Source organism: Chenopodium album, chromosome 13 (assembly GCF_948465745.1).
Source record: "Chenopodium album chromosome 13, dcCheAlbu1.1, whole genome shotgun sequence".
NCBI classification, from domain to species: domain Eukaryota; kingdom Viridiplantae; phylum Streptophyta; class Magnoliopsida; order Caryophyllales; family Amaranthaceae; genus Chenopodium; species Chenopodium album.
In genome coordinates, this window is record NC_137846.1 from 37060120 (window position 1) to 37079536 (window position 19417).

At 44.7% G+C, this 19417-nt stretch overlaps 2 long non-coding RNA genes across 2 annotated transcripts; both read right to left on the reverse strand.

The window, feature by feature from the left end:
- Positions 1-16884: 16884 nt before the first annotated feature.
- Positions 16885-17427, reverse strand: LOC145576604 (uncharacterized). The gene is made up of 2 exons (XR_014098484.1): positions 17297-17427; positions 16885-17100 (listed from the first exon to the last, which is right to left on the reverse strand). It is a non-coding gene; the product is annotated as an uncharacterized LOC145576604 (long non-coding RNA).
- Positions 17428-18155: 728 nt separating this feature from the next.
- Positions 18156-19309, reverse strand: LOC145576605 (uncharacterized). The gene is made up of 3 exons (XR_014098485.1): positions 18991-19309; positions 18709-18792; positions 18156-18247 (listed from the first exon to the last, which is right to left on the reverse strand). It is a non-coding gene; the product is annotated as an uncharacterized LOC145576605 (long non-coding RNA).
- Positions 19310-19417: the final 108 nt, after the last annotated feature.

Sequence of the window (19417 nt, forward strand, 5' to 3'; positions counted from 1 at the left end):
CACGGACTATGTAGACGGCACATGATCCCAATTATAGGAGCGAAGGCTCAGGCGGCCAAACGCCTAAGGGAGAGACGTCTGGCTCAGAACACCAGACGGCTCCGGAGAGATCCCCTCCGCGTGGCCCCCCAACTCCTCCAGACTCGTTTTTGGACGAGTGCGACCAAGGCGGTGAGGAGGCCGCCTCAGCTTCTGTCTCCCATTCTAGGGAGGAGACGTGGAGCGGATTTACCGTCTCCTCTTCTGAGAGCAGTGATGATCTTCCCCCGCTTGAGGATAGCGAGGAAGAAGAGAGGAAGAAGTGGAATGAGAAGGACGATCCCTACAAGATCCACGTCTCCAACAAAGACAAGGACCTCATGGAAAGAGGCCTTGAAATTTTTTTGAAAGTGTACCCGTTAGGAGACGGGTACAAAATAAGGGTGCCTCCTGCAGACGACACCATTTCTTGGGAAGACACTGAACGAAACGCCAACGGCTACTTTGGCTGTTACGAGGCGGCGTTCAAGGCTGGTCTGCGCTTCCCCCTTCACCAGGCGGTGAAGGCAATCTTGAGAGGCTACGGCCTCGGAGTCTGGCAACTTACCCCCAATTCTTGGGCAAACATTCTGGGGTATGTTGCCGCCTATGAGTTCCAAGGAATTCACCCCGGCTGGGAAGCTTTTGCTAATATGCACTATCTTAGCCGCAGCCCAGGAGGGTACAGAGCGTGGTATACTTTGACCACGTTTCCTCAATATATGATGACCTTGGATAAGGTCTCCAAATTTGATGGCTGGAAGCACAGGTTCTACCTGCTGACGGCCCCAACCAGGCGGGAGAATTGCGAGCTCCGCCAATACAATAAAAAGCCCGACCTTCTGGGTCGGAAATGCTGTTTGCCCCGAATCCCGGATGAGGACTTCGATAAAATAATTGAGGCTGACTTCTTTGGCGTCACAAACGCCACACTGTCAACCGTGGAGACGATAAAAGTCCCTAGAAACTGGATCCCTAAGAGCGCCTGGCTCAGGGACGAATGCTTCTTAGCCGCCTGCGGGCTAGGGCACATGTTCACCAGACGTATGCGCCTGAATCAATATCCGTCTGTAGTACTTTTGTATCGGAATCGTTTTTAATGATGTACTAACCAATTCCTTTTTGTTTTTTGCAGAAGAAGCGTTGAACATGTTGCCAGACGAGAAGACTCCCAGGCGGTCCTCTGCTCAAATCCGCAGAGACCTGGCCGAGGCTCAGGCGAGGGAACTCAGGGCCAAGGTAAACTTCTGACTCTTTTCTTGAGTTTGCTTTCAAAGTTTGCTTTCTTCGACTGCTAACATTAACTTGTTTATTTTCTTAGGGAGGAGAGGTGGATAAGACATTTGAGAAAAAACTCAAACGGGCAAAGGAGGAGACCACCGCCTCTAACCCCAGCAAGTCCTCGAAAAAGGCAGCCTCCACCGCAACTCCCAACGCCCTAGGCGGGAAGACTCTGATGCGGATAGGGGGAAGAACGAAGAAGGTGAGTGGCTCCCTAGGCCTCGACCTGGCCAACCCCCTATCTGCAACCGGGGGGTTCACCGCACCTGCCAGCGGCTCTCGTCTGGCCGGCTCTGCAGGTAAGAACCCTTTTGAATCCCCGCCTGAGCTGGGGTGGCCGTTGCGAGTGAAATCACACTCCCAGCAGACGTCATCCTCAGACGGTCGGAACCAGATTGGTGCTGCTTTAGTTTCACACTCTGACGCTGATTGTGGTGCAGATCAATCACCTCGCTGGCCAGACGTCCAGAAGCACGCCAAGGCCATGCTGGAGGCTGTGAGCAAGCGGGATAAGGATGCTATCCCGGGGATTGAGACGTTCAATCTTGAACGTATCTTGTCCCTCCTGGCTGAGGTAAGACACTTGAATAATTTTGAATCATTTTTTTTCTAAGTTTTTCTCCGCCTGCAGTGCTAACCCTGTTTGCTTTTACAGGCTCTTCTACGGGTAGACGGGCTCAAGCATCCTTACACCCGCAAGCGGGATGAGGTAAGACGGGCAAAGCAGTCCGCCTCAGACGCCAATAATGTTGCTTTATACTCGTGTATCATTGACGATCTTGAAACTAAAGCAACCCAAATGACACAGGCGGCCAAGATTCAAGAGCTAGAGGCGGACTTGCGGGCGGCCAAGCAGAAGGCGGCGGATGTAGAGACGGCCCAGAAACAGGCGGAGGAGGACCTCCCCAAGCTTAGGGAGGACCTCCAGAAGGCTCAGGAGGACCTTAAGAAGCTTCAGGGTGTCTCGAAAGAGAACACTGATCTGAAGGGCAAGGTTGCCATGCTGGAGAAGGAGGTAGCCAAAGCTCAGGATAACTTCCGAGCGACTCTGCAGGCGGATCAAAACCGCCTGGTAGCTGAGATGGCCGCCGACAGCGAGGCCATGATGAAGATCCCCTGGGCTGCCTTGTATCCAAACAAGGATTATGGCGTATGGGCTCTGGCTTATAAATATGCTGAAGAGGTGTTATACCTGAGAGAGAAGGGTGAGCTAGAGCCTGAGTCTTTCCTCGCCTGGGCCAACACTGAGCACCCCGAGCCTGAAGCCCCCGAGACTGAAGAAGAAGAGGAGAAGGGCCAGGAGGGACCGTCTGCGAGGCAATGAATTCAGCGGCTGTGTGCCAATTTCTTTCTTTTTTTTTTATCTGCGGCAGTATGCCACCAAACTTGCTTTTCCGGCCTGTGTGCCGAGTATATTTGTATCTTTACCGGCCGTAGGGCCGTGTTGTCAAACAATTTCCTTTACCCGGACGGGGTCTGGTTAACATTTAATCCATCACAGCCGTTTGGCTGGGTGGAAATTCAATGAATGCACCGACTGAGTCGGTTTTTATTACTTTGCGCTTGTGTTTGCACTTCAATTTCATTTCAATTTTTTGCATTTTCAATATTTGCCGAACTTATCAAAAGCATGCGGCGATCTCTGCCTAACTTATCAAAAGTATACGGCTGTCCTTGCCCCTGGATGGCTGTGTGGTTGGTTACAAGTGGAGTTGGTTGATTGACTTCGGAACGTCTGATGCTGCATAGAGCATGATACGTTTGTAAGTCAATCAATCACAGTAGTGATTGCCCCAAACCAAGTGCACAGCCGTACATTAACAGGCGTTCCAGTCACTATTTAGACGGTGTTGACCGTCTAGGTATAGATTGTATAGCCATTGCACAACTCTTTTGCCCCAAACGAGGATGTATGCAATTTAAAACGAAAAAATGCTAAGTAAGAACTTCAGTCGGTCGCCGACTGATGTCATTGGACATCCGGGTTCCGAAACTTGGTCGTTCCTTAGACTGTTCAGGTCAGACGGCTATGGATGGCTGATTCAGTCGTCCAATCATGGCCGCCTGTATTGGTTCGTAGAGTAAGTAGGTTGGCTTCTCTCTGCGACGATTGCACCCGGAGGGGTGTCGCGGGATGCCTTTGTCCATGTTGGGATAGGCGAATTTATGGGAAAAGCAGCCATCCGGCCATTGGCCTTCTGGTCTTGTTTGAGACCGGCTGTATAGCCACTAAGCGGTTTTGTGCTTAGCTTAATTATCTGGCCATTGGCCTCTCGTCAATCAGACGTTAATTCAATTTTCAAGTGACAAACTCAGAGAAATGAACAGGTGAAAACAAAAAGCAATTTCTCATTAATTTACTTCTTGTTCACAAACATTACAAATCTCAGAAGTAGTACTTTTTGAAATTGTCTACATTCTAAGTTCTAGGCAGGCCCCTTCCGTCTGGAGTTTCCAGGCGGTAGGTGCCGTCTCTTACTTCTTCATAAATCCGGTAGGGGCCTTCCCAATTTGGAGTTAGCTTTCCAAGCTCATTGGCCCTATCGGTTGCCTCCATTTTCCGTAACACTAGGTCGTCCACTTTTAAAGGACGCCTGTTTACTTTCTTGTTGTAGGCTCTTGTCATTCTCAGACGGTAAATCTCATGACGTAAGGCGGCATTTCCCCTGCGTTCTGGGAGTGAGTCCAATGCCAGGCGCATTGCCTCCCAGTTTGCCTCTTCATCATAAAGCATGACTCTGAGAGTCGGCTCATAGTGTTCAATGAGCAAGACGGCTTCAGCACCGTAAACCATGAGAAATGGGGTTTCACCGGTTGCCCCCTTTGCTGTTGTCCGGATGGCCCATAGGACATGGATTAATTCCTCAGCCCATAAGCCACCGGCTCTTTCAATTTTCTTCTTAATGCCGTCTGAGATCAGTTTGTTGAAGGCTTCAACTTCGCCGTTTGCTTGGGGACGGCCGACTGATGCAAAACAACTTGAGATCCCTTGATCTCCCAACCAAGTTTTTAGCTGAGGCGTCTCAAACTGAGGACCATTATCAAACACCATGGTCATAGGAACCCCGTACCAGGTGATAACATTCTTCCAGATGAAAGAGATGACATCTGATGTCTTGATATTCTTTACCGCCTTAGCCTCTACCCACTTGGTGAAGTAATCCACAGCCACCAAGATGTAACGCTTTCTTCCTGGGGCAGGCGTGTAAGGACCTAAGATGTCCATGCCCCATTTTGCAAACGGGATTGGGCTGTGGATGGCCGTCAGATCAGTAGCCGGACGGTGAATAAGTTTGCCAAATTTCTGGCACTTGTCACATTTCTTCACCAACTCCTTGGCGTTTGCCTCCAGAGTGGGCCAAAAGTAATGTCGTCTGGCTCTGACAGCTAGGGATCTACCGCCTATGTGGGAGGCGTAGAATCCTGAGTGCAAGTCTTCAAGAACTTCTTTCCCCTTTTCTGGGGTTACACACTTCAAAAGAGGCTGAAGAAACCCCGCCTTGAAGAGTTCTCCATTTCTCAACTCGAAGCTTGCGGCTCGCTTTTTTAGAACGGCTGCCTCCTGTGGCGAATCAGGAAGTGTGCCGTCTGAGAGGTATGCCCGGATGCCATCCATCCAGGTAGAGCTTCGGTCCAGGATTCCAATGGGATATTCATAGATGCTTCTTTTTTCAAGAACTTCCCAAAAGACTGACCGAGGCGTATCATGGCAGGCGGAAGATGCAAGTTTTGACAGTGCATCCGCCTGGTTGTTATCAGACCTGGGTACTTGATTCAAATGAAACTCCTCAAGAGACCCAGCCTCCTCTTTGACCGCCTGAAGATATTTTATCATAGCCGCGTGAGTTGCCTCAAATTTTCCCTCATACTGGCTAACGACCAACTGTGAATCAGAGTAGGCGTCAATTTTTGTTGCCCCTGCCGCCTTACACATGCGGATTCCGGCTAGCAGGGCTTCATATTCCGCCTCATTGTTTGAGGCCTGAAACTTGAACCGTAGTGCATATTCATATCTGTCCCCCTCAGGGGACTCGTAGATTACGCCTGCACCACAGCCGTTCTTTGTAGAGCTCCCGTCTACATATACTTTCCAAACCTGATCAAGATTATCCGGAGCCACCGGACGGGTCATTTCAACAATGAAGTCAGCAAACGCCTGACCTTTCACTGCCTTCCTTGGTTCGTAAGTGATTTCAAGACTTTGCATTTCAATAGCCCATTTCAACATTCTGCCCGCTGACTCCAAAGTAGACATTGGCCGCTTGAGTGGCTGGTCGGTGTAAATCACCACCGGATGAGCCAGAAAGTAAAGCTTTAATTTTTTGAATGCCATGTACAAAGAAAGGCCAAATTTTTCAACCATGGGGTACCTGAGTTCAGCATTTTTTAGAACATGGCTAATGAAGTAAACCGGGAGCTGAACGTCGTCTCGCTCAGCAAGGAGAACGCACTGAGAGCATGATCTAAGACGGCCAAATACATGTACAACGTCTCCCTAGGCAGAGGACTAACCAGCCTAGGCAGAGAATGCAAGTGCTCTTTTAGCTTCTGAAATGCCGTCTCAGCATCGTCTCCCCATTCAAACCCGGTCTTCTACTTGATTGCTTGGAAGAAGTAAAGGCATTTGTCGCCTGACCGGCTGAGGAACCTTCCCAAGGCGGCTAGGCAACCAGTTAGTCTCTGAACTTCCTTGACAGAACGGGATGACTTCATGTCAATTACCGCCTGTATCTTTTCGGGGTTAGCCTCTATCCCCCTCTGATCAATCAGGAATCCGAGAAACTTCCCAGACTCAACACCAAAGACGCATTTCTTGGGGTTTAACATGACCTTATGTCGCCTGAGGGTGGTGAACGTTTCTCGGAGGTCAGCCAGATGATCCATCTGTTGCTTGGATTTGACTATCATGTCATCGATGTACGCCTCCACATTCCTCCCAATTTGATTAATGAAGACCGTATTAATCATCCGTTGGAAGGTGGCAGGCGCATTCTTCAAGCCAAACGGCATCACAATATAGCAGAATAACCCCAAATCAGTGACGAAGGCCGTCTTCTCTTGATCTTTCTTCTACAGGGGTATCTGATGGAAGCCAGAGTAGGCATCCATGAAGCTCATCAAGGCGTGACCGGCTGTTGAATCGACCAGACTGTCGATCTTTGGAAGCGGGTAACTGTCCTTTAGACACGCCTTGTTGAGGTCTGTGTAATCAACACATATGCGCCAGGTCCCATTCGGTTTCTTAACAAGGACTACATTGGCCACCCAGTCGGGGAAATTACAAGGCCGAATGAACCTGGCGTCTAGCAGCTTTTTGACTTCGGCAGCTGCCGCCTGACTTCTTTCCTCGCCATGGTTTCTTTTCTTTTGCCGGATGGGCTTCTTTTTAGGATCCACGGCGAGTTTGTGGATAGCGGGATCTGGGCTGACGCCTGGCATCTCTTCCACTTCAAAGGCAAAGATGTCTTCGAATTCTTTCAGCAGAAGGTGCAAGCTTGCACCCAGAGTAGCATAAACAACCGTCCCAGCCTTCACAGTACGCTCTGGACGGCTGTCATCCAGAGCGAGATCAATGTTTTCACCAGCCGGTTGGGGACGGAGCTCGTCTGACCGTTCCCCGGTCAGTGATTGCTATTTTTTCTCTTTTTTCACCTCCACCAGCAGAGGCGCTTTTCTTTTCTTACCAACGACTGGTGGGGCAGGATTGGCATCCTTGACATCGTCAAGGTCTATTGGTTCCTTCTCTTGGCCGTCTGAGGCCACAATGTCTTTAACGGCTGAGAGGTAGCACTCCCGAGGCGTCTTCTGATCCCCGTTCAAGGAACCAACAGAGCCATCATCCCGCTCATACATGATGAGCATGAGAGATGGGATGATTACCGCCTTGGCTTCGTTGAGGGTTGGCCTACCAAGGATGATATTGTAGGCGGTCAACTCCTCAACGACCAAGAATCTGACGACAATATGTCGTCCCTGGCCTACTCCTCAAGGATGATATTGTAGGATTGGCAAGTCAATTCTTCCGGCTGGGTAGCCCACCCCACCCCCAAAACCAACCAAGGGGTGGGTAACCGGATGCATGCAGCTGACATTGTATTTCAGCTTCTGCAGGCACCGGAGGCTGATAATGTCCGACGAGTTGCCGGTGTCAATAAGGATCCGTCCAACCAGCTGGTTGGCAACCTTACATTCAATGACGACCGGGTCGTCATGCGGACGGCAGACGCTGCCCCTGTCCTCCTCAGTTATGAGGACGTCTGGGAAGGTGGAACTGGCAGACGCCTGCTCATCATCATCATCCTTGTCCATCTTTCGAAGATGGCTCTTGGTGCTCCGGATGGTAGGGCCACCACATGAAAATCCGCCTGCTATAGTGTAGATTGGATCTTTGACGGTATCCGAGCTACTAGTAGGCTGATGGGTAGTCTTGGGGGACTGACCCTTGTTTTTCTTCTTTGCCCCAGCTGGGGACTTAGAAATGTAGGACTTTAGAAGCCCTTTGTCAGCCAGACGGTCCAACGTCTGCTGTAGACTGAAGCAGTCGTTGGTATCGTGGCCAACCTCCTCATAGAATTGGCAAAATTTATTTTTGTTCCGCGACTGGACGGAACTCTTCATTGGAATTGGCTTCTGAATGGACAGCCGGTCCTTTACCTCCATGAGGATGGAGTTGCAGTCTTTGTTAAACTCGTACTTGGGGACGTACGGTTTAAACTCTCTCTTTTTCTTCTGGGACGGCTGGTCAGAATCACTGACCGCCCATACTTCTTTTCTCTTTTTGCTCTCTTCTTTTTTGTTGGCTGGTTGAGCAGACCGGCTTTCTTTTTGTTTGTCAGACTTCTTTGAGTCTGACTGACTACTAGGCGTGCAGAGGTCGGTAGCTTGAATATAGCTCTCCGCCTCCCTCAGGGCCGCCTGTAGCGTAAATGCCCCCTTTCTAACAAAGTCGAACTTAAAAGCCGACCCATCTCTCAGACCCTTCAAAAGTCTGTAAAAGCTACTTCGTCAGACAATCCTTGGATCTGAATTCTGACCAGGTTGAACCGCTTGACATATGAGCGTAGCCCTTCCTTCTCATCCTGCTTAACGGTGCTCAAATCAAGGCTCGTTTTCTTAGTAGGGATGTTCGTTGAGAAGTTGGTGGCAAACAAGAAGGCTAGCTTCTTGAAGCAATCAATTGAGCCGGCTGGCAAGTTGCCAAACCACTGTTGGGCAATGCCCTTCAGTGTAGCCGGGAAACATCGACACCAGGTGGCATCGTCCCAACCCTGTAAGCACATGAGGTTGTTTTATGCCATCAGGTGGTCTTCTAGGTTGGTGGTACCATCATAGGTGCCGACTAACACATTCTTAACCTTGGACGGCTGAGCCACCTCGGTTATATTCTTGGCAAACGCAGAGGGTTGTTCACCAAGCTTGAGCAGCCGGAGCTGCCAGTCCAAAGGCTGAACGGGGGTGTATGCCGCCTGTCCTCCAAAAGGAGGAGGCTGCATGATTTGTAGGCCATATTTCCCATACTGCGCCTGAGTTGCATATGGGACAGACCCAATCATCAGCCGAGGTTCGGTATTGACGGTTTTTCCGCCTGTCCCACTCTCAAGTAAGGACTGTGAGTTTCTTACAGAAGTTTCTTTGAAGCTGTCTGGAAAGCTCGAAGTAGAGGCTGACTCAGACAGCTGCTGGTTTCTCCTCCGCTCGATGATGTGTCGAGCATCGGAGGCTGTTTTCTTGCTGGTCCCCGGCTGTTCATACCGAGGCTGCCTCTGAGGACCAGCAGGCAGTAGAATTTTCGACCAGTCAAGTCTGGAGGCCATCCTCTCCTTCTCCCTTTCTTTGTCTTTGGGATGGGGAGTTGGACGCCTGTCCTTGACGGGCTTTTTCTTCCCAGGAGTGGGAGACTTCTTAGCCGGCGGACTCTTGCTAGAGCCAGCCTTGTTTTTGTTGATCATGGCCTTGATTTCACCTTTGAAAGTGGTCATGAATTTCATGAGCTCATCCCGGGTGACTGGGGCTTGACCTTTAGCCTTTTGGGTTTCCCCTTCTGGCCTTCCAGAGGGGCGCCTGCTTGGGCCCACCTGATCAAGATTGCGCTCCATTTTATCTTTGGAACGCTTGTACTTAGACACGAAGGACCCATCCTTTATGGTATAGGTCTCCACGTCATCATCAGCTTCATCCTCAGTGACGAACTCAGGCGGAGGCCGAGGGAACGACTGAGGAATTCCAGAACCTCCCGGCTGAGGTGCCGATTGAGGGTTTTCTTGGTTCTCCGGTTGTATAGCCGGTTGTAAGTTTGTAAGATCAGGAATAGGTACAGACTCTCCAACCATCTTTGAGGTACTCTCCCCACAGACGGTGCCAAATGTTTTGGGTATTTTTGTTCCTTGGGAGAGTTACAGCTCGAAGACTGGTCCGGTGCGACCTGTACCTGCAAGACAAACGGAGACACCAGTTGGTAGGTGCTCCGCCTCCGACGATCAAGTTAGTAACTTGAAAGGAGAGAAAAAGGTGCAGAAATTTAGGTGGGGATCTGCTCGAGTTCCAAGCTCAGTTGTCTCTATCAAAGGGATAGTTTGTAATAAATGGTAGAACGTGCCCTCCAAAAGAGGGGAATCCCCCTATTTATAGGGTCCCTGAGAATTGTGCCCCTGATTAGGTCACAGAACCCTAATCGGTGGTGGGCTGCGCCGTTTTACGGCTTTCTTGGGATTTGGGCCTGAAGGTCGTCTTCCTCCAAATATCTGGGATGACACGTGTCAAGCAGGGATAGGTCCACTTTGGACCACCCTGGGGCTGACACGTGTCACCCTCTGGTTGGTCCACATGGCGGGGTAAAATTACCCTAAACGACTTGAATTATAATCAAATTAACCCTAAACATGATTATTAATTATCTTATTAAGCGTGATTAGAAGTACAAATTCCCTTTAAACATGCATAAAAGGCGTGATCAAGCAATAACAATAAATAAACATCAAGCAACATAATAATCATAATAATAATCATGTTAAAGCATAATATTATTAGCAAGATCCTAGGCATGATACTAACAAGATTAATAACAAACCCTAGCATGTCACTAAGCAATAAAGATCAAAGCTTTAAACCTAACATGGTACTAACATGCAATTAGGAAAGAAAATAGGAAACTTCCTAGAAATCATAATTGATATAAGCAAATCACCCTAAATATCATACTAAGGAAAGCATCCTAACATGATACTAGGAACCAAAATAACAATCTTAACATGATTTCTATATCATAATATCAATTAAACAATTAAAGTACTTACTTGGATGCCTCGTACCTCTTTCTAATAACAAAATACACGCGTTAATAACTTTAAGGAAAATAATAAAACAATTAAATTAAATAATTAAAATCGAGATTTGGGACCAAACCCTCAGAAATTATAACCTTTCACGTCTAGGGAGAAGGCAACTTCGAACTTGGCTAGGTGTGTCTAGATCTCGTGAATGCGGAATTTTGTAAGAGGGAAGGTTTAGAAAAAGAACAGAAAGAGAAAGCTTCTAGCTTTTGAGAGATAGAGATGATTGTTGATGAATAAGAATGGAGGTTCATGACCCTATTTATAAGAAAACAGTCCAGAAATAGGTAGAATTTGATAAGGAATGAAACTCCACGATGTCGCTGCAAAACCGACCTTGTCGCCAGGCGACAGGGTCTGTCGCGTGGCGACATGCCTAATTTTCTACGCGCTTTCAAACACGGAGTCCACATATGAATCAAAATCGATTTGTAAAGTCTGTATGAAAATCGAAATCGTATTTTTCATAAAATAATATTTTATTCCAAGCAAAACTTATCAAAATATAATTACTAATTCTAATTTTATTAGGATTAAAGAGAACCTTCTAAAGAATTCTAGAAGACTATAATTAATTCTAATAACTTTCGGAATAATAATTAACATTAGGCCCTCCCCTAGATCATTGGGCCGCATGTGAAGATCAAACTGGGCCTAGTTTAGTATTTTGGCAATAACTTCCTCATTATTCATCGGAATTGGGCTTATAATATATCGTTGGAAAGCTCTTTGCAATCCCCATCCAACTACACTATTATTGGACCCTTGTCATGGACCAAACTAAACTGGATTGGCTGTTTTCATAAAATAGAGTTGTTTTCGAAAACAGAAAGAAAGAATTCAAATAAAAACCAACCGCAACACTAGAACTTTGACACTTTCACCTTATTCGATTATGATTCGACGCAAAAGGTATTTATCACTGGGTTTGGTTTTGGGGAGACACATTTGGGTGTCTACACTAACATAGATAAACAGGTTTAGGGTTAATCTGTTGATTGCGTGTTAGTTAGAAAGCGCACATGCATACGAGGAGAATGAAGTAGAGGCCTATTATTAGGGCAGGTTCAATCTCTTTTAGGTTGGATTTGTACCTTCATCCTTGAACCCTATTTGGTTCAAGACCTATTGGAGTTGACGATCTCATGGATCGTTAAGGGGTGTAATCTTCATCTTGTGAACAGTTTATAAGTTCCTAAAACTTGTTGGCGACTCTTTTGCTCTAGCTTCCTTCCTTTTGGATGCCACCATACTTAAGTGTATGATCACAGTGGGGTTCAAGCTTGGGGTTAATGCTTGAAATATTCCCTACAAGAAGCTATTATTATCGATTGATCTTGATTTGCAATTTTCCTTTAAAGTCATTTGTAGAGACATCTAGCTTGACCCTAGGAGATAGCTCTGTGAGTGATTTTTTGCAATTATCGTTTTCCCTCGCATTGCTTGATTGATTAAATTCCCGAAAAATTAGCATGTTTATCATTAGTGCATGAGGATCCTAAATTCCCTAGTGTTATGATAATTGAATTCTATTTGCTAGTTTTGATTGCGTTGACTTAATAGTATAGCTTAGACCAACCCATTGTTTTAAGACTTTGGAATATATTAGCTTGAGACCTTAGTAAATACGGCTTTCCCTTGGGTTGGACCCAGACTTACGTCTATACCTAGGGTTGGGTTTGGTTTTATAAATTTTTTTTTGATCGAGGAATCTAGAAATCAACGACCTAGGTTTCACCCGCGTCAGAAGGACAGGTCGACCTTTAAGTTTGACCTTGTAAGGAAGAGGGTCTTCACCCTCCAAGAGGCGTTGATGGAGGCAAAAAGCTTTATACAAGCAACCGACCTCTGCACGTCCAAAAATTAGTCAGACTCTAAGAAGTCTGACAAACACAGGGAGAGTCGGTCTGCTCAGCCGGCTCCCAAAGCTGAACAGATCAAGAAGAGGAAAGAAGTTTGGGCGGTCAATCATTCTGACTAGCCGTCCCAGAAAAAGAAGAAAGAGTTTAAACCATACGCCATCCTCATGGAGATAAAGGACCGGCTAACCATTGAGAAGCCAAACCTAATGAAGAGTTCCGCTTAGTCGCAGAACAAAAATAAATAATGCCACTTCCATGAGGATGTTGGCCATGACACCAACGACTGTTATAGCCTCAAGCGAATGTTGGACCGTCTAGATGACAAGGGTTACTAAAGTCATACATCAAAAAGTCCAAAGTGACTCCCAACACGAATCCAGGACAGTTGTCCAAAAAAACTATCCAGCCTACTTGTAGTTCGGACACTGACAAAGATCCGATGTACACCATAGCATGCGGATTCACGGGTGGTGGCCCTACCATCCGAGGCTCCAAGGACCATCTGAGAAAAATGGATGTTAACCTTGCTGATGAGCCTCAAGCGTATACCAACAAATTTCCTGAGGTCGTCATCATTGAAAGGGACCGCGACTCAGTCCACCAGCCCCATGATGACTAAGTCGTCATTGAGTGCAAGGTTGCCCATTAGTTGGTAGGCCGGATCCTGATAGACAATATTAGCTCCTCTAACATCATCAACTACAAATGCATGTCTAGGCTAAAATACAAAGCGGATAGCATGCTCGACGTCTCCTCCCCTCTTGTTGGTTTTTAGGGAGGAGTTGTGCACCCAGTCGAACGGATAGATATGCCCATCCGGCTGACAAGGGGTTGCTGAAGTCATACATCCAAAAGTCCAAAGTGACTCCAAACACGAATCTAGGACAGTCGTCCAAAAAAACTATTTAGCCTACTAGTAGTTCGGACACTAACAAAGATCCGATCTATGCCATAGCTTGCGGATTCATTGGTGGTGGCCCTACCATCCGAGGCTCCAAGGACCATTTGAGGAAAATAGATGTTAACCTTGCTGATGAGCCTCAGGCGTCTACCAACAAATTTCCTGAGGTCGTCATCACTGAAAGGGACCGTGGCACTGTCCGCCAGCCGCATGATGACCCAGTCGTCATTGAGTGCAAGGTCAACCATTAGGTGGTAGGCTGGATCATGATAGACAGTGGTAGATCCTCTAACATCATCCACTACAAATGCTTGTCTAGGCAGAAATATAAAGCGGACAGCAGGCGCGACGTCTCCCATCCTCTTGTTGGTTTTAGGAGAAGAGTTGTGCACCCAATTGGACAGATAGATATGTGCATCCGGCTACGAGAGAAGGGTAAAGGGCGTCATATTGTCGCCCGATTTTTGGTGGTTGAATAGCTGACCACCTATAACCTTATTCTAGGACGTCTCGCTCTGAACGAGTGCACGGCTGTCATCATCCCATCTCTCATGGTGCTGAAATATGAAAGGAATGATGGCTCTGTTAGCTCCTTAAACGGGGATCAGAAGACGGCTAGAGAGTGTTACCTCTCAGATGTCAAACCCACGACTGCAACAACCGGACAGGGGATGGAGCCAATAGACCTTGACGATGTCAAGGATCCTGATCTAGCCCCACCATATGAGTTTCACATGCTCATTCGTGGATTATTCTCATCACTCTTTGAGCTTCCTTTTTGCCTACACATAAGAGAGCTCTTCCTTTAGGTATCCTTTTGTGTAGCTCAACATTTATGTGCACAAATTGGGAAGCCAAAAGTCTTAAAGAACGTGTTGCTCTCTTTTCAGCATGAAGTGGATATTCTCCTTTGGTGACATAGTTAAGGATGTCTATGTACCAAGGTTCCTCTTCCTCTTCTTCCTCTTCTTGAACGGTTTCATTATCTTCTATGGCTTGAATATAAGGTGGCTTATGCCTTTTTTCTATTATTAAAGGAATTTGCTCAATTTCCTTAGGAATTCTAACCATCGAGGCTAGTCTTGCCAAGGCATCAGCAAACTGATTTTCTTCTCTTGGTAGATATGTATATTCTACCTTCTCGAGTTGGCCAGTAAGGGTTTCAAAGTATGTTTGGTAAGGGGCGCTCCTTGTTTTCCACCTTTTGGAGATCTGGTTGATGATGAGGGAAGAGTCTCCGAATATGCGTAGCTTCTTTACTCTCAATGTCAAAGCAGTTTCAAGGCCTACCACACATGCTTCGTAATCCGCAGCATTGTTGTTAACGTCGAAATATAACTTTATTGAGATTGGGAGGTGTTCTTCTATTCGTGACACTAATATTAATCCTACTCCACATCTTTACTGGTTTGAGGCTCCGTCAAAGTATAATGTCCAGGTATCATCTTCCTTGACCATTAAATCTTCGTCTGGAAAATCATTTTCATGGATTGGTGTCGAATCTTCAATCGGGAAATCCTCTAGGAAGTTCGAGACCACTAATCCTTTGATAGCTTTTTGAGGCATGAATCTTACATCAAATTGGGCTAAGTTGACTATCCATCTAGTTATTCACCCATTGAGTGTAGACTTCTCAAAGAGGTACTTAAGAGATCCATTCGAGATACTACATATACTGTATGAACAAGCATGTAATGTCTTAACTTGGTTGTGGCCCACACTAATGCGAGGCACAATTTTTCAAGTGGTGTGTAGCGAACTTCATACTTGAGCATCTTTTGCTTAAGTGGTAGATGGCAATTTCCTTATTCTCTACTTCTTATGCTAGCATAGCTCCCATTGTTTCTTTGGTAACCGTTAGGTACAATTGAAGAGGGATTCCTAGAAGCTCAGGTGCTAATACAGAAGGATTAGCGAGGTAGGATTTGATCTTATCAAAGGCTTTTTGACACTCGTCGTCCCATATCATTGGTACATTCTTTTTTAGATTCTTGAATATTGGTTCACATATCTTAGTGAGTTTAGATATGAACCTACTTATGTATTGCAACTGGCCAATAAATCCTCGAATTTGTTTCTCAATTTTGGGCGGTGGCATTGACATGATTGCCTTGATCTTAGTTGGATCTATCTCTATTCCTCTAGAGCTAATGACATAGCTTAAGAGTTTCCCTGAGGTGACTCCAAATGCACACTTGGCTGGGTTTAGGCCTCATGTTATATTTTCTTAATCTCTCAAAGAATTTCCTTAAGGCTATTTGGTGTCCTGGACGGTCCTTTGATTTTACAATCATATCATCCACATATACCTCAACCTCTTTATGCATCATGTCATGGAGTAAAGCAGTCACTGCTCTTTGATAAGTGGCACCCGCGTTTTTTCAACCCAAATGGCATCACCGTGTAACAGTAAGTGCCCCATGGTGTTATGAAAGTAGTCTTTTCCATGTCTTCTTCAACCATGAGAATCTGGTTATATCCTGCGTATCCATCCATAAATGAGAGAAGCGCGTGATTCGCTGTATTATCTACTAGAATGTTGATGTGTGGTAAAGGAAAGTCGTCCTTTGGACTTGCCTTATTTAGATCTCTGTAGTCGACACACATTTCTACCCTACCATCCATCTAAGGAACCGTACCACTAACGTGGAGAAAACTAGGTCATTGACTAATCCTCCCTAAGTTAAACTAAATTTATAAACACTTAACAAACCTAAATATAAGTATAGAGGTAAGTCAAGGGTCGAACCCAAAGGAACGGTTATGTTCAAATGCTTTCAATTTGAGAGCCTAAGCTAGGTCGAAGACAAGGGTAAAGAGGTAACACTAACAACTAACAAACAAACAACCAAAAAAATAAAACACTAAGAATAGGGATCAACAAGTAATCATGACAATTGCAACAACTTGGGATAAACATGCCAATCAATGGTTGTGAAGACTAATGATAAGAGCTATCAATTGGGATCAAAGAGCTACTTCCTAATCGTTAAGCTAGATGTCTCTACGAATAACCAACTAAGAGAATCACAATCCAAACCAATCGATAATTGCAATTCACTAGTGGAAAAATCCTCATCCGTAACGGGCAAAAAGGGGCCATCCGTAACGGGCAGCGTCCGTTACGGATGGCCATTGTTATTCGTAACGGGCACTGTCCGTTACGAATAATAAGTTATTCGTAACGGGCACCTAAAAAGCCCGTTACGAATAACCCATTATTCGTAACGGACATTTATGTTGCCCGTTACGAATAACCCATTATTCGTAACGGGCTTTTCAGGTGCCCGTTACGAATAATGGGTTATTCGTAACGGGCTTTTCAGGTGCCTGTTATGAATAACGGGGTTATTCGTAACGGACAGGTTCTGCCCGTTACGAATACTATGAGATCCAATTAAAAAAAAAAATCCAGCACATGGCTGGACAGCTAGCTTGAAAAATTATTTTATCAAATCATATATATATATATAAATACAAGTAGAGTATACACTTAATAATTACCGAATAATATACAATCAAGAAAAGCTGCTTTAATCATTTCCTAATAACTAAAACTAAAACAAAGCAAAAACAAATCATTGTAATAATAATTAAACAAGTTTACATAAGACTACCTAAAATAATAAATCGTCTAGTCTAGCCATAATGTAAATGCTAAGCTCTCCAAAACTCTTGAGTAGCTTTGCCGCATTGCTTTCCCAACATCCTGCACGACAAGATAAATGCAAAATTTTGAGTACTTTTTCAGTATAAGAAATGCATGCCTTCCAGCAATCACATGGTAAAAACTTTCATCACTTTGTTTAACTATGAATTTTAAATTCAAGTGGGAACAACAATACGATATTACATCTGGGGTAATTAGCAATGATGCAGCAAATTATGGGGCATTGACGAAGTACCTTGTTAAACTGTATCTTGCTCATATCTAGAGCTGTTTATAGCAATCTACTCTGGTCTCCCTCTGGGTCAGCTATCTTATGAACAATGACATACATCTCCCAACATGAATCCGTAACATCAATAGGATTGCTACTTGTTGCCCATACAAACATAACAGATTATACTCCAACAAAAGAAAACAAATCACTAAATTCACAAAGACAGCAAAACAAGACACATATACTTTTTCTACGAGGCTTCCAGCAAACTTATACATCTGAATCATCGCTCAACATCTGTTAATCTGTTTTCATACTTCGATTATCATTACTTAGGGATGGGAAAATTCAATTCTGAATGTGCCTCAAAAAATTCACTTCTGAATTGGTAAAAGATCTATGGAGCAAATTGTAACTTGATGGTATAAATCCCTCAATTTATTACTCCGGTTAATTGAGTTACTAGTTTTCTGCCTTTTCCGTTCTGCCAAGGCAATGTTTATTAATCAATAAACACATTGCTGCACGGGATGCATCAATCTCAGAGAAAACCAAATTGCAAAGAAAAAGACAGGACATATTAGACAATAACATTCAAATTTGGACGACAAGAGCACATATTCTAGCAGCAGAAGTAAGACCACTTCTCGATCACAGAAAAATAGACAAAGGAGGGTAAATCTACGAAACTCTACAGACTGATATCAATATCAATAAAAGCAATAACTTTCACTCAGATGAAATACAAGCATAAGGTATTAATACACATTGTACTGGACTGATCAAGGGCACAGTTTAGTGCTTGTGTATTCAAATTTAGTTGCAGCAGCCAACTAAATGACAATGAAGATTAAAATAATAATACAAGAACCATTACACCACCTGATGAAGATCTTGATATACTGATTAAGGTTTGTGGCAACAATTTGAAGCTCATGCCCCTTCTATCTTTGGGATGAAATTCAATCAGATCTAATGAAAAATTCACACAAACAATCACTTACAGAATGAAAAATTCAACCAGAAAATTAACATTGCTCTGTTCAAGAGCAAGGCAACCTAATCAACTGAAAATTTCCATGTCAAAACATTCACTAATGCCTGAAACAAATCCAAATTTCACACAATTTGGCCGAGCTTCTGTATAATCCCTTAATTTTCACACAATTAATCGACAAGTACGAGATAAACCACCATATTTTACCTTACAACAATACACAACTCAAATTGCTTATTCACTCGAATTTAAAACCTAATTCAAACTACCACAATAATACAAAGATTTTAATTACACATCAAAACAACCTAACGAAATCAATTTAGATAAATTAAACCTAATAATAATATTATGAATCCCGCTTTATATTAATAATTCTATTTAGAATTTAAAAGGAAAATCAAGAAATTGAATTAGAGAGAAAGATATACCTCACTTCTGGGTTGCCGCAAATATTCCGGATGAGCTGAAACCCGCAAATTCCGACGGCTACACCAACCGATGCAAACAGAGGGTAAACCTACAAAACCCAGTTAACAATTTTTATTAAAAAATATTACAAATTATTATATTTTTCTAATCAAATCTATTTTCCTCCATTAGATCTGATTGAATTTCATCCCAAATCACTAAAATACAGTACCTAGAAACTAAAATCAATTAAAAACAACATAAATTTCAACTTAATATTCGATGATTACAAAGAGAATAATCTTACCTAGCATCGGTTCGTTCAACGACTTAGATCTAAAGAGGAAGAAGCCTACGGGCTTGGTTGTTCATCATCGCCGGTTACACCTCCGCCCAAATTCGACGCCGCTTGGGAGTTAATGTATGAAGCCGCCGGTCTCAAGATGAACGCAATCGCTGCTCAAGGTCTTCTCGTTGCTCCTCGAAATGAGAGGGCCTGAGTTTGAAAAGAAAGAGAAGAGGTGAATGACGGAGAGGGGAGGAGAGGAGAGGAGAGAGAGAGGGAGTGAGGGACTGATGAGAGGGAAAGAGGTGTGACGGCTGTTAAGTGAAAACCTAAAAAGCCGAGTATTGGGCTCTCCTCTCATTAATTGGGCCATGTTTGGTCATCTACGTGTAATATAGTATTCGTAACGGGCAAAACAGTGTCCGTTACTAATACGTATGTATTCGTA